Source organism: Ictidomys tridecemlineatus, chromosome 3 (assembly GCF_052094955.1).
Source record: "Ictidomys tridecemlineatus isolate mIctTri1 chromosome 3, mIctTri1.hap1, whole genome shotgun sequence".
In the NCBI taxonomy this organism is placed as follows: Eukaryota; Metazoa; Chordata; class Mammalia; order Rodentia; family Sciuridae; genus Ictidomys; species Ictidomys tridecemlineatus.
In genome coordinates this window covers 89478802-89492454 of record NC_135479.1, presented here as the reverse complement: position 1 = coordinate 89492454, position 13653 = coordinate 89478802, and the positions used below count along the sequence as shown (strand labels likewise).

The following is a 13653-nucleotide window of genomic DNA, read 5'->3' as shown; positions in this document are numbered from 1 at the left end:
TTGCTAATTTCTCTGGCAATAGTCCTAGGTTGCATGAATCTTCATACTTGGTTGGTGGAATGCTGACCCCTTGACCAGCTTCATTCATCTGTGAGCTGCTTGTTAACACCAGGAGTGTCATATATGTGATGTGGTCATTTTACTTTGGAAAAAACCCAAACATACTTTTTAAATTTGACTGGGGCTCAGTGGTAGAGTGCTCGCCTAGCACCACGAGGCCCTGGGTTCGATTCTCAGCACCATATATAAATAAAGTTATTGTGTTCAACTACAACTAAAAAAAATAAACATCAAAAAATAAAATAAATTTATTTTCATAGACTGAAGGAAACAATTTTAAAGGTAAATTTGAACGTTGTCGTCTTATCCCATGTATGTGGTAGCAATCTTTAAAATTATGGGCACTCTTCTAATGCAATCACGAAGCTATTATCAAACCTGCAGGATTTTCCATCATTCATTGCTATCCTTAGATACCCCATCCACATTCAGATCTCCCTGATCTTTGCTCTCCATCTTTAATCAGAGCCCAGACAAGATTCACAGGAGAGATTTAGTTGTCTCTTATCTGCCTTCTCTTTTAGTCCAGAGCACTGCTCCCTCCCACCTTTTCTTTGTGCTATGATCAAGGAAATTGGGTCAATGCTATAGGAAGCCCCATGCTCTAAACGGGTCTGTGTGCTTCCTGTGGTGTTATTTCATGATCCCTGTATCCTCGTGTTTCTCTAAGTGAAAGTTAGTTTCTCCATTAAACTTTCATGGCATGGTTTCTTATTGATCCTTAGAGCCTATTAGTTTCATTAGGATTGACAAAATTGTTCTAATGCTGTCATTTTTCTGACAAGTTATTAGTTAGAATTATTCCTGGAGCAAAACCATCTTATGTTCTTACTTTAAACCACTCCTACATCATCAAAAAGTAATTTACAGCTGTTGTGTGTATCCTTGGTCAAGTAAACAGCCATCAACAAATTCCTATTTTATACGTATGGTTTTAACTTAACCATAAATAATCATCATGCTTAAGATAGTAATAGTGACTTTTGTGGTAGGCAAAATAATAACACTCCCAAGCCCTAATTTTCAGAACTTGTGAATATGAACACATTAATTTACATGACAAAAGAGACATCATAGATGTGATTAAGTTAAAGACCTATGACTTAGGGGATGGATCCAATATAATCACATGGGTCCCTACAAACTAGGACCTTTCTGGGCTGTGATCAGGAAGATGTGACTATGGAAAAAGGGACTGAGAGATAAAACAGGGCTGGCTTTGAAGATAAAGGAAGGGACTTGAGCCAAACAAAGAATGTAGCTGGCTTCTACAAGCTGGAAAGAGCAAGGACACTGTCCCCTAAAGCCTTGGGCAAGGAATGCAGCCCTGCAGACACCCTGATTTTATCCCAGGGAGATCCAAATTAGATTCAACCACAGAACTATAAGATAACAAATTTTTGTTGGTTTAAGGCACTAAGTTTGTGATAACTTGCTACCAGAGCAAGAGAAAGTCAATACATTCCTAAAGTGTTATCAAATATACAGTTAGATTAAAAATTCCCAAATTGTCTCATAAAAAATATTTATAGCTGCCTTCTTACATCAAGGATCCAGAAAATGTCTGCAGATTGTTTTATAGATGATCCAAAAATAATAAAATCATAAGATATTTTTGTGAAAAGAGACCTTAGGGATCATTTAGTCTGATGCTCTTATATTCTTAAAGACAAAACTGAGGGTTAGAAGTGAGTAACTTGGCTCTAGGACAATCGTTTCAAAACTCAACGTTGCAATCAGTCATAAATATTCCTGAGGGTCACCAGTGAATTCTGGGAAAGTGGTGACCTTAACTTGCCTCCCTTAATCTTGATTATTCTACTCTAACTTATTTAGCAAAGGTAAAGAGCTGTGGGCCTCTACATGCGACTGAGCGCCACTGAAGCCTGCCTGGAGATCTGAACAGTTTCCGCAGATACAGCAGGTACAAAGCTCCCTCTACTTGAAGTAGCACTCCCTCTCCTTGAAGTTGACAATGACCCCACATGAGTGAACTTGACCTTGATCCCTGGGTAGCGAGCGTGGTGGCCTCCTCCAGGGTCCTGAAGAATAGCCCACTTGCTTCCACACCACCAACCTGTCCTCAGCCTGCTATCACAGAGGGTGATCCAATACTCTTGAGCCCCTAAATCAATAAAGAAAAATAAAAACATATCAAGACTTAACAGAAAGGACCAGTTGGAATAAGCAGAGCACACACCCAGAGAGTAAATTCCCAAAGGGCTCAGAAGATGATTGAAAACAACCTTATAAGAGATTTTAAGGGGACCAACGGCAAATACAATCCACCATTCTCCAAGTAAACAACTGAATAGATAAAGAAGGGTATGGGGAAGTTAAAACCTGAATTAGTGGAAGAGTAAATAGAAAAACATTTTGAAAAGAACAGAACAAAATATAAAAAAGATATAAATTGAGAAGAAAAGAATAGAAACTTGATGAATAAGCCCAAGAGACATCACATGTGAATAGTACCAGTTCCAAGGTGAAGAATAAAGAATAAACAAATGAAGTACATCTTCCTGGGTTAATGAAATGACTGGAGTCTGCAGATTGTCTGTCTGAACTCACCACATTTCAGACAGCATTGAGGAGAAAATACTAAAAGTATACATCTAGACAAAATTCCTAAATTATAAGAAAGAAGAGAAAGCTGAGAAAACAATCACCTATAAATATAAAAGAATCAGACTGCCATTGGATTTATCATCTGCAACTCTTGATAGTAGAGTTATATCTTCAGACTACGGAAAGACCTATTTTTAAGTCAGGCCTCTGATACCCAGCCAACATGTCATTCATCCATTTGAGTATAAGAAAGCTATTTGGAATAGACAAGAATAGCATAACAGAATGAGAGCAGTTAGAAAATAGTCTAACTGAACATTTAAGCCAGTTGTAAATATGAACAGATTGAATTTTTTCCATCAGAGAGTCTTTCTGACTGATTACAAATCTACCCACCTACTTATATGTAGTTTACCAAACATACTTAAGAAATGATTTTTTAAAAATTTCTTGTAGGTAAATTGAGGTGCCAAGAGAAACCAGGAAAATGTAGACACAAAGAATATTGAGTGAAAACAGTAATAACAAACAAGGTGGAATTTAAGATTAAAAGCACTGAATAAGGATGTATAATATGTGATAAATGGCATAAAGGTCAATAAAATGCAGTGTTCACGAAGCCATATGCACACACCAAAATGGAGTTGCTAAATATGCTTAAATGTTTTCAGTGTGTGTTAGTTTTTTGTCTCTGTGACCATAATCCTTGACCAGAACAGCTTAGAAAAGGAAAAGTTTATTTTGGCTCATGGTTTCAGAGGTTTAGTCTATTATGGGCCAAATCCATTGTTCTGGGCTCAACTGAGGCAGAACATCATTGTGGAAGGACATAGTGGAGGAACACTGCTCTGTTCATGTCAATCCATCAATATAATCCATTATACCAATGGAGTAGGGAGAGACCACAGGGAAGATGAACCCTTCCATGGCATGTCCTCAGAAATTCACTGCTTCAGCCATATCTTCTCTCATTAGAATCCCCCAAGGTAAATAAATAAAAAGCAAATGAAAATACCTTAATTAAAATTAAGAAGAAATCCAAGAGGAAACCTATTTAATATCTAGAATGCAAAGTAAAAAATAAATTTTGGACCAATACCAGAAATATTTTTTAAAAGACTGAAAATCAGAGGAATATTTGTAGTATTAAATATCTTCATTATTGAAGAAAAACAAAATGTGAAGAAATTTAGAACATACCATAAGAAACCAGAAAAATAACAAAATAAACCCAAAGGTCATAAATAAGGAATTGATAAATATCTGAAAACATTAAAATAGAAAATAAATAACACAAAAAGATAAACAGATCCAAAATTAATTCATTAAAAAGCCATGATGATGGATGAAATTCCTTATGAGCTTCACTGAGAAGAAGAAAGACTAAATATTAAAGACTGAGTGAAGGAAAGGAGACATATCCTCAGATAATAAAAACAATTAAAATAAAATTTTGTGTAACTCATTAGCAAAAAAAAAAAAAGTTGACTCTAAAAAAAATTTTAAAACTTGTTTCGGTAATAAATGGAAAATTTGAAGTCTAAATGCCACATAATAGATTGGAAAAGTGATTAAAGTTTACCACTGATAAGGCACCAATGATCAGATAGTGTCACCAGTAAAATACATCTAACTTTAAAGGAAATAATTCTGAAAAAAGTTAAACTATTGCAAGTCACACAGAAATTTGAAAATATCCCAATTTCTTTTAAGATACCATAATCCTAAAATTAAAATCTGAAAAGAACTGCACAGAATAGGAAAATATTAAACCATCCTACTTGTACTGATAAATATGTTTGAAATACAATGCTTTCAAATAGAGCCTACCAATGTTAGCTGCAAAAGTTCAAAGATTTTGTTTATTACTATATTCTTAGTAACTAGACTGTAACCTGTCTCAGAGGAGACCATCAACAAATATTTTATCAAATATATAAAGACATGAAAAGAGTAATAATACTAAGCATAACATTCCATGAAATTAAGAGTGGCCCAATATCATGGAGTCCATCAATATTATCCATTATACCAGTAAATTAAAGGAGAATCAAATGTATGATCATATCCCTGAGGTAAAGGCATTTGATAGTATGCAGCAGGATTACTAATGCAAATTTGAAATTTAAAAAATGAAGAAAATAAAATAATTTAGATGTAACTCAAGTACTTACCAAAATCTAACAGCAAATATTATTCTAAATGAAAAAAAGTAGAGATTTCAAGAAAATTGTATTTATAGAGGACTCTTCAATGATGTAGGTATAGAAAAACCAAAATGAACAGGACAGGAATCAGGAGCTTGGAAGCAGCCAAACAGTTGTTACTCCTAGATTCTAGGTATGAGAGAAAGTGGCCCATAGAACCCAATGAAAGAAAGTTTGTGAAGTCTATCATCTATGGAGAACAATAAGCTTCTGATCAGGGACATTTTTAGTTCAAGTTAACACTTCATTGAAAACTTCAGGAAATTAATACCTACATTTTCCTTTACATTATCCTTCTGGTCTTTCCTGGGGCTCCCCATAGGATAAACTTAATCAAAACTAGAGGTCCTGAGAACTTATTAATGATGTTCATGTGGTCAGTGTGGCAAAGCAGAGAATATGTAGAGAAAGATGGAGGCATGGCAAGACAAATGAAGTAACTGGCACAGAGATTCTAGCATATTCAGTAAGAAAAAATGTAAATGGGCAAAAGTTGCATAACAATGAAAATTTAAAAATAAAGCTACCATATTTTGTTGATGTTACACTATTTCAAAAACTATTAGAATTAAAAAGAAAATACTGTGAGGTGCCTGGATACAAGATAAATATACAAAATGCAACTGATTTAAACAAATTCTAGCAACAAATATCTAGAAATAGAATGCAATATCTATAAAATTTGCACATATTTGAGACTAAATTTAATCAGAAAGAAAATAATGACATTGATGTATATAAAATGTAAATTAAGACATGAACAAATGTAGAGACGTATCTTTCTAGGATGAGCAGATTCAATCATGGATGTATTTTCTCTTTCTCCTTTACTTGCTCCTACGTTTTTTTTCCATAAAGTATTTTTTTAAACAACAAAATAGTTTAGTAAGCTTTGTGATCCCTGTTACATCTCATAAGTATCCCAGCAATTTCTAGATTATTCTACTTGAATACCTCCTCCAAAAATGATTTCAATGTTAGTCTTTGGATAATAATCCCCCTTGGATTTTTATGCCTAAAAATGTCTTCCTATATTTGAACAGAAATTTGACTAGATATAAAAGAGTAGGCTCAAAGTTATTTTTCTTTTTCCCTTATTCATTCAAATATTTCTCTACATATTGATTTTAATCTGCATCTTGTGCTCCTATTATCCGAATGTTTCAACTCTATTTCTATCCTTTATGTCTCAGAACATTTCTAAAATATCTTTTTAATCTCTTCTTTCCTGTTTCCTGCTGGCAGAGTTCCTCAATTGAATTTCTCATGTATCTAATCAGTATCTTTAGTTGTATCCTTTATCCTAGTGTTTATTATGTTATTTTTTCCCACTAGTAAATTTTTCATACCTAATATTTCCTTTTAAGTATTTTCTCATTTCTTTACTTCATTTAATAAGTTTATTTAAAATGTTGATTTGTCTACTATAATACTTTAGTTTCTCCTAGTTGTTTTTACTGCAAGTCATTACAACTTTCAAGTATTTAATTAGATATATATTGAAGAAGAACCTCAAAATTATAGCTGTCACTTTTCTATCATTTCACTAGCTCAGTTGTTCTTACCTGTAGTGACATTGACTCTGAGGAGATGTTACCCATGAAGACAATTTTTGCTTATTGCAGGTGGGGAAAGGGGAGCACCAGGGATGTAGCTCAGTAGTAGAGTCCTTGCACAGCATTGCAAGGCCCTGGGCTCAATCACCAGTACAACCAACAACCACCAAGTAGGGGAAATAGACGAAGGATGCTGTTAAACTTGATGTACACAGAACACCCCCCACCACATACACACACACAGTGGATAATTATTTAGCCTAAATGGTCAATAGTAAAGAAATCCTGTCCTAGCTAATTCCTTGGGCAGGGTTTAGACTCTTAGAAAGGAATGACATTGGCAACTTACAGGCTCCAGGATTTGTAGGTAAGGAGGCTGCTCAGATTCCATTTATTCTCATCAACTTTAAACCCTAGATCTTTTGCACTGCCCTGTTATTTCCCTGGTAAACACCTTTCCCCAGTGTCTGGATAATTGTGTGTTTTGTATAGCAAGGAACTGAACAATAATTACTCCAAGGAAATGCAAGTGAGCCAAAAGGCAGGACTTAAAACAGTTTTCCCCACTAATTTTTCTGTTCACTGTTGCATGAAGCTGCCTATTGCTGGAGGCTACTGCATTCTTCTGAGCTCCATGACTCCCTCCTGCACACAGTGACCCAAGACAGCCCTCCTTCTCCCAGGGATTTCTCATGGCCCCTGTACTTGTCATTTGTCCCAATTCCATTTTTTTTTCTTTACAGACAGTCTCCCTTATTGGTTTTGGGGAAAAAAAAAACAGTATTTTATACTAGATCATCATCTTGGTGATGGGAAGAATACTTTCATAAAAGTCACTTTCACCCAAATTAATATTAAAATTCAATACAATTCCAATGAAATTGGACAAATTATCTTACAATGTATATTGTAGAATAGAAATATGAAACATATCTGTCAATCAGAGATAAGACTATGCTATAAAACCATTATAACCAAATCAATATGATGTTTGTTGGTCTAGGGGTAGAAGTTCCTGTAGAAAAAAGAGAATCAAGAAACAGATCTCAGCATACACGAGTATTTGTCAGAAGTGGTATTTCAATTCTGAGGGGAAATATGGTTTATATTCAATAAATGGTACTGCACAATTGACTGTCTATCTCTTTAGAAGATGATAAAACTGTACCTGATATAATCATTTGCAAAAATACACTTAGAATTAAAATGTAAATGATAAAATTAAAAATTCCTGTAAGACAATTTATAAATCTATGTTAAGAGATTATGGACATGAAATTCTTCTGAATAAAAGATGGAAACCTAGATGAAGGAATAGGTACATTTGACTTCATAAGAGAAAGTACTTTTAAATGGAAAAATATAACATGAACAAAGTCAACAGATAAACAACATACTGGGGGCAATCATTTAAATACCAAAGACTACCTCTAATATACAAAGGACTCTTTTAAATGGCAGAAACGTGAACAGAGACTGTGAGGAGGAAACCTACAGGGGCCGCAAATGTGAAAGGTTGGATTCCCGGGAAGTCATGGAAATGTAAAATAAAGTAACAGCATATCATTTTATCTCTAGCAGTTTGGCAACAATTATAACACCAACTAACAGTCACTGCTGGCAGGGATTCAGGGAAAAGTGGACTCACACATTTCTAGTGGAAATGAGAATCATTAACAGATTTTTGGAAAGCAATTTGGCAACAGCTATTATAACTTAAAATGCATAGTTCCTTCTGACCCAGCAAGATGACTCCTTGGCAGTCTGTGCCACAGAAGTAAAAACACTAGTTCTGAAGGATGTATAGACAAGGATGTTTATTGCAGCATTTTTTTTAAGATAGATTGTAGGACATCTATACAACATCATGTAGCCATTAAAGAGGATAAATGAGTGCGCTTTCAGTTGATTTGGGAATTTTCCAGGGAGGCATTGTCGACTGGGTAAAGTAAGATGCAGTAAATGGTATACACAATATGATTCAAATTTTTAAAAATGATTGTCACTCTCGTGTATTTATGCATAGATAACCTATTCAAGGTAACCTACACACCTTGTACCTTGAAAAGCAGGACTTATGAAGTATAATGCCATAGGGACTAGTTTTTCTTCTACTGTCCCCTTAAAAGTGTTCTAGGGCTACTTCTTTCCTACTTGCTGGATAAAAACTTTTGTTTCTTTAAGTTGCTCCTTCAAACTCAGGTCAGTGGCGCCTATGTCCAATGTCATGTGATAAAGCAAGTTCTCATTTCTCTCACCCTCCCGAGCCTTGAGCAGACAGTCTGCCTTCAAGAGAGCAGCTGGGCTGGGTTCTTACCCCTTTCTCCCATGCCTTATTTATCCTTTGGTAGATACAGTTTCTGAATTCTCTATGGTGGGGGAAGAGGTGAGAAAAAGAACCTTTTTATTTGATTGCTCATAAGCCACTATCAGAGAAGCTAAATATTCTCAGCCTATGAGATTTCTCAGGAGAGAGGCAAATATTATCCCATGGTGTCCTCAAACTCCATGGGTGACATCTTAAGCTGTACCATGGTCTAGGTGCTTTTCCATAGGCTTGAGAAGAGGGGCAAACATTCCAGCCTCCCCTTGCAGGAGTGTGAGACTCACAACTTACAAATAGCAAAAGAACTTCTGCTACAAATCTTAACCTCTAGACTGGGAACTTGAGACCCTTTAGCAATCTTAATATGGACAAGATATTGAAGAAAAAATAGTCCCTATGACTATATCTCATGCAACTAAAAAAAAAGTGCTTTAAGATTGTGTATCTCAGGCTGGGGGGGGGGGCAGAGCTCAGTGGTAGAGTGCTTGCTTAGCATGCCAGAGTTCCTGGGTTTCATCCCCAGCACTACAAAAGAAAAATTAAGATTGTGTATCTAACTATAGCAATTATTTTTCTTTCTTCCCCAGTTGCAGTATCTCATCTAATATCTGTTAAAAATACATGTGGTGGTTATAACAAAGAAAAGTTTAGTATAAAGAGAAATTGGTGAGACATAAACTAGATTGTAAATATGGGTTACTTGTGAAGAGGGGAGATGAGAGTTCAAGATAAGAAAAGATGTCAAAAAGGAAAAAGAAACACATATTATTAAAATAAAACAAGCAAATTAGAAAAGGGCATATACTTTTTGACCACGTTTATGCATGTATGTGTAAGGACATCTGCGTACTCAAAAAAGTAAACTTCAGAATTTCATAAAAGTGAAAAAATTAACCAAACATTTTTATGCCATGTTAGTAAATCACCAAGAAGTATACTGAAAAGATCTTAAAAGGAAAATCTTCATACTCGATATGATATTGTGCATGACATGAATTTTTAAACATGCACAGAAGTCACATTTTACGTGTAAGTCACACTTCTTGACTTGCTCCAGCAGCTGAAGTGTGCAAAGAATCTAAAATGCTCGATGCAGCCCTGAGCACTGGATGTTGGCTTTCATAAAGAGACTACTGGCTCATGTTAATTGAATTTAGAAAATTCACTGTGGCATTATCCTGTCTGAAGACCAAATTAAATGCATGGATGATAATTCATTTATTGAAATTAGAAGCCAAAAGGAATATGGATACAAAGTCAATGTCTGTTTTGTTAATGTCCAGGCAACCTCCACTTGACAAGTGTCGTAACACCAGGATATTTTTATTAAGGAGTATTAGAAGACCTGAGATCTAGTTCAGTTCATATTGCAAATGCACAGGGAAAATTCAAGCTGACCGCATAAGTTTTCTTGGTTTTATTTTTCTAAAGGAATGTGATGATCGTTGTGATTATTTACTGCTCTAGTGGTTCTCCAACTTAAGCATGCCTAAGACTCACTAGGAGAGCTTGTTAAAATACATATTACTAGGTCCCACCTCCAGAAATTCTGATCCAGTGAGTCCAGAGTGGAGTCTAAGGACCCATTGCTACAAGTGCCCACTCATGCTAACATTGCTGGTCCAGAGACTCAGTGAATGTAAAAACCAAGAAGTGGACTATTTGCTTTTCTGCGTAGGTGTGGTGAATTACAGAGAGCAAAGTAGACTCTGCACTGATGTTTCTGGACATCAATAAATATCCATTTATGAACTCATAGGACATGCATGTCATTTTAAGGGTGGTATGTCTTACTTCTTAGAATAATCATAATAAATCTTCCTCATATGTATTCCCTGCTAAAATAATGTAAACTTATGTTAGTTCCCAGGAGCCTAAAAAAAAGGAGAGAAAGTTCTCCAGTAGAACTTGTTAGACTTTCGCCTTTGGGAGCTATTGTCTTCCAGGGATGCTCAGACCCTGCTGTGACCTGGCCCCTGTCTGTCTCTGAGGTCCAAATGTTTTCCAGCATGCACTACCTAAGACCACTGCTAGGTGTCACTCTAACTCTGGGGTGAATTGGTCTCCAGGGAAAGCATGAGTGAGGACTCTGGATAAGGTAGCCCCAGCTCGTGTATGTAGGTGAAATGCCTAGAGGAGAGGTCCCCGGAAACCGCATAAAAGGATCACAGTTAGGGATAGATCATCAACTTTCAATCTCAAGAGGAACTGCCACTAAAACTAAAATAGGCATGTGATGGGGTGGGAGAGTTATCTAAAGATGAGGTGGGATCAGGTCTTCCAGTGGACGGAGCATCCTGAATGTTGTCTATTCATTACAAGATGAGTGTCATGAGCATCGGAGCATCACAGTTTAGTTCTTCCACTTCTCAGAACCCCACTTTTTGCATCCCTAAAATAGATGCTGTCAAAACAGTGAAACACAGAATGCCTTCCAATGTTTGCCAGAAAGAAGAAATTGTCAGATCAAATGAAATGCTCTATAGGAAATTATTTTTAAATTGCTTAGGTTTAAGATAAATTTTTACTAACAATTCTTCTTCTTGGGGGCTTCATTTGCTTTAGAGCTAACGCTTCCTTAGCCTTCTTATTCATTTATTATTGAGCATAAAATTGCCAGATATCCCATCTCATCTGAAAGAGTCATACTAAAGAAACTGTTTTCTCATATTTCACTACTTGCCACTCCTGTGGCAGATTCCAAAAGTAAGGAGATTAAAAAGGAATGATAATCCAATTATATCTGTCTTCATGTGGAATCTACTTTTTGTAGTACTTGCTGCACATTTAAATATTTTAATTCATAGGGGTTTCCCCAATATTTCCAGATGTTGTCCCTGTCGTTGTATCAGGAATTGCAAAGGGTATTTATAAAGACTTCTCTACTGTTCTTTGTTTGGGGTTGTCCAGATCATAGAATAATTAAGCATGGACAATTTATTTCCTTCCCCTCATCCTTTCCCACTCCATCCTGCCCCAACCATAAATTATAAAGCCAAACCCAGATCTTTGTTTGGGTTGGTACTTCACTGCCTTTTCAAACCAGTTGCACAGCTTCTCTAATTAAAGGTGCCTTTCCTTCCTAATTTGACAACCAGTCCACACCCTGAGTCACTGACTAGTTCAGCCCACGAAGGGGTGTCATTACCCATAGCCGTCCTCTCCTTGGGTGCCTGGATGACACAAAATAATGGCTTCTCATTTTGCAAGGCTTCTGAGTGTAGGGTTTTTCTCTGGAACAAATTCTCCAACTTGGCAAAATTATTATCGTCTCTGTGGCACAATCAGATTTCAGAAGCACTAGAGAAATGTGCAGAATTCAGTTTTCATCTTTTCTATCATTAACGCTTTGAGGAAATCATAGTGGTCTAAAATGAAAAGCATCTCCACACACCATATTTGCAAGTCACAGTTTTCATTTAACATTTAAGTAGTAGGGGGAAAAAAAAGAGCCACCTTTGTCCTTTAAAGTTTACTGCAGTGTAACTATTCCAGAGGCACATGAACTATCTTACCTTTGATCGTGTTGATAATCCGAAGACCCTTTCTATTTGGGGTTACTATGGTTACGGCTGCTCGGGTGATGTGTGAGCTGCACTGCTGTTTTGATAAAAATAGGTATTAACTACCAGTCATGGTGCTTCACATTTCACTGGAGTTCTTGCAGAAGCACGGCATATTTTTAAAGCAGGGGTGGGGAGCATTTTCAAAGAAGCACGAGGGAACATCTGCATAAATAATGGTGATTGGTCATGTGTATAAAAATATTTTTTAATTAAATTCTTTTTAATTAAACGGGGCATTTTGCTGAATCCTTCTCTGTTATTTGCACTGAGCTTAGCCTTGAGGAAGATGGCTGATTAACAGACCCCAGAACCTATAATTAAAAGCAGAACTGTTATTTTTGGAGAAAAGCCTCTTCAGTAAGGGTGACTTAATTGGGCTGCCTCTCATATTTTTTTCATTTGTCATTGAACTCCTCGGTTAAAATCTTTATTAATTTTTTTTTGTAAGAGAGGAGAGATGATTGCCAACATTGGCACAACTAGAAGAATTTTTGTGTTCTAGTGTTGTTTTCCTTCAGTCTCTTTGATCACACTTTCTCTTCATTGTTGTGTTTCAATATTTAATTGTGGCCTTCATTTACTTCTTTTGTTTGGATGGTGTATTCTTTCTAGAACCATGTATTTTTTTTTTTCAACCTTCCAGTCCTCTTTGTCTCTGCATTTCACATTTTTCAGGCTGCACCCGGTTTGTGGCTTTTCATCAGGTGTGTTATCAACACTCCAGATAAGAATTCAAGAGACACTAATTTTCACCCAAGACAAAAAAAAAAAAAAAAACACAATGTAATCAACAAAAAATTTAATATTTGGTATGGAAATACTCTACTGCTTTTGTTGTGGAGTAGTGAGTGAATTATCCGTGTGCTTTCATTGAATTCCAAGGGGGAAGAGAAATGATACCTCTGAGGAGTCAGAGGACCTGATAGCAGTTCACTTCCCACCGAAAGCACCTTCCAGAGACCCAAGACAGACTGCCATCTTCACCACGCAGTCTGTGTGTCACCTGCACATTGTCATTTCACAGTTCTGGACCGTTTTCTGCCTCTATCTGATTCCATGTTAAGCACACTGCGACAGCAATCCGTTTAAAAGCCTCTACATAAACCTGAGTCTATAAAACACCATGGCATAAACCCAGGTTCTATTCTTGAGCAAATTTACTCAGAAATAAAAATAACAGCTTGGATTTATACTGTGTATCTCTTTCAAAGAACTCAAATAACTTCCACATACACAACTTTGGTTCTTTTGACATCATTGTCTTGGGTGCAGACGACCCACTTCTGAGGTGAAATAAATAAGATGCAGAGAAATTTTAGGATCGACTTGCAATTTCACAGCAAGTCAATGGATAACAGATATAAATAGGA

At 36.1% G+C, this 13653-nt stretch overlaps 1 protein-coding gene and 1 long non-coding RNA gene across 5 annotated transcripts in view; one reads left to right on the top strand and one right to left on the bottom strand.

Annotated features, from left to right (window-relative positions):
* Window positions 1-13653, top strand: part of Slc9a9 (solute carrier family 9 member A9) — a 541578-nt gene that overhangs the window by 148600 nt on the left and 379325 nt on the right. The window lies entirely within an intron of this gene.
* LOC144376278 (uncharacterized) overlaps window positions 1-13653 on the bottom strand; it is a 90099-nt gene that overhangs the window by 292 nt on the left and 76154 nt on the right. Inside the window, exons 1-2 of one of the 3 annotated variants that reach the window (XR_013436561.1) lie at window positions 2730-2820; window positions 2061-2185 (exon numbers count right to left, since the gene is read on the bottom strand). This is a non-coding gene — a long non-coding RNA (uncharacterized LOC144376278). Of the gene's footprint in view, window positions 1-2060; window positions 2186-2535; window positions 2681-2729; window positions 2821-13653 lie in introns of those variants that run through there. The other 2 variants (XR_013436560.1, XR_013436559.1) reach the window with 2 other exon arrangements.